The following is a 2,337-nucleotide window of genomic DNA, read 5'->3' as shown; positions in this document are numbered from 1 at the left end:
CCGCTCCTGCAGGCAGCGCTGGCCACACCTCCCTCCACAGACTGTATAACCAACAAATATAACCAACATGTAAGTTGATTGTAAATTAGGGGTGGGACATGGATAAGCATTCTTGCTTTTTTCCCATATCCCTTTTCGGTGGGTGCCGTTGCATGTCTGTCAAATTACAAAGAGTGATGACATGTTGCTATATATGTCTGCAGGGAATAAATAAATTCATTCATTCCTGCATTTTGCACACATAGCGACCCCCCGGAAGCTTGAAAGGCGCACACGGCGTTTGAGCATACTCACGGACACATTCTTGGACATTACATTAGAAAACACTCGGAGGCACCGGCGCGTACAAAAGAGTCCACCAGCACAAGAAGTGTACATTGAAAGGGTTGAAAGGACACCACATACACGCAAGGCATGTCCATTAAGTCATGCTGCCTCACAAAGAAGAACAGTTATTACCCCTTAGGGGGGGAAGTCAATATTTGCTCTGTTATTCTTTTTGACATCCAGAACTGTATGCACTTTAATTGTCTTTGCTCACAAAAAGTAAATTGTTTATAGCTACCCATCAAATCAGTAGTTATGTAACATGCCAGCGTCCTCTGCAGTGGACATTTATTTTTGTCTGACTAAGGGAATAACTGGTTTACATTGCTGGTTTACGAGCAGAGGAGCATGTTCGGCAGCACACAATCAAGGAGTACTTACAAACAGACACAGTGTGTGGACAGAAAAAGGAGAATGGATGCATTTTGGCTTAAAAACTAAAGATAAAGGTGAAGTTATAACACTGAAACGCCCTCAGGAAGAGGTGCTTTAAGACATGGCTAGCTAGCTAGAGGCTAACATCCATCCGCCGTCTGCAGTGTTTTAGCTATTTCTAAATCACTAAGCCTGGTCTCCATGGCGACAAAGTATGTTTCTTACAAGTACCATTATCACTCTAGGACGAGGAATAGCAAAATGTAAACAAACGCCATTGCTGGATCTACACCTAACATCCACTGTAATGATACCAAGTACAAGCACGTATTTAGTCGATACTACTATGATTACGTCAATATTTTTTGGCATCACAACATCTTCTTTCGTTTTTTTAAAATGTATATTATGTTTTTTAAACTCAGGAAATATGTCCCTGGACACATGAGGACTTTGAATATGACCAATGTATGATCCTGTAATGACTTGGTATCGGATTTATACCTAAATTTGTGGTATCATCCAAAACTAATGTAAAGTATCAAACAACAGAAGAATAAGTGATTATTAAATTTTAACAGAAGTGTAGATATAACATGTTAAAAGAGAAAGTTAGCAGATATTAACAGTAAATGAACAAGTAGATTAATAATCCATTTTCTACCACTTGTCCTTAATAATGTTGACAAATTAATAGAATGTAAAATGACACAATATGTTACTGCATATGTCAGCAGACTAATTATGCAGACTAATTAGGAGTCTTTGTTTGTTTACTTACTAATAAAAGACAAGTTGTCTAGTATGTTCACTATTTTATTTAAGGACTTAACTGCAATAAGAAACATATGTTTAATGTACCCTAAGATTTTTTGTTAAAATAAAGCCAATGTAATTTTTTTAGAAAAATACCGAAAAGTCTCGAAATAATTTTCGTGCCGGTACACAACACTAGTGCATATATATATATATATATATATATATATATATATATATATATATATATATATATATATATATATATATATATATATATATTAGGATGTTTTGAGCATATGAGGCTACATTCCTCACTCGTGGTCTTGCATGGTAAAAAACGTTGTTTGGCCCGCGGACCATCGGCAAATATTCCCTCTGGCCGTTGGAGGCAAAACGTTAGCGCACCCCTGGTCTCTCTGGGAAATCAATGCACCCAGGAAAAGTTTCCGTTTTGCGTAAAACCATCAAAATACTGTAAATATAACATGTTGTCGGGAATGTGCCTGTCATTACATTCCATGAATACTTACAGCATGTATACTAAACAATGTGCGTCCATTTTTGGATGGTTTTTCGAGGGTTTTATAGGCGGATCAAATCCCTGTTACCTGCATTGTTAGCTGCCTCTTACTAGCAGTTTTTCAATATTAAAAATGCACAGAAAAGAAAAAAAACATGTGTTCTTATCTAACATGAGGCGGAATTTTGGAATGAAAGAAACTGCTGTTCTAAATGTGTCCACTGGATGTCGCAATAGCAATTCTTTGTATCTTTGTAGATGATGCTACATATGTAAACAAATAAAAAAATAAAAACCACATTCTACTCCACCAGTTGAGGAAAATGAACAAACAACATAAATAACATCCTGTAATT

Source organism: Entelurus aequoreus, linkage group LG19 (assembly GCF_033978785.1).
Source record: "Entelurus aequoreus isolate RoL-2023_Sb linkage group LG19, RoL_Eaeq_v1.1, whole genome shotgun sequence".
Lineage (NCBI taxonomy): Eukaryota > Metazoa > Chordata > Actinopteri > Syngnathiformes > Syngnathidae > Entelurus > Entelurus aequoreus.
This window is presented reverse-complemented; position numbering follows the sequence as displayed.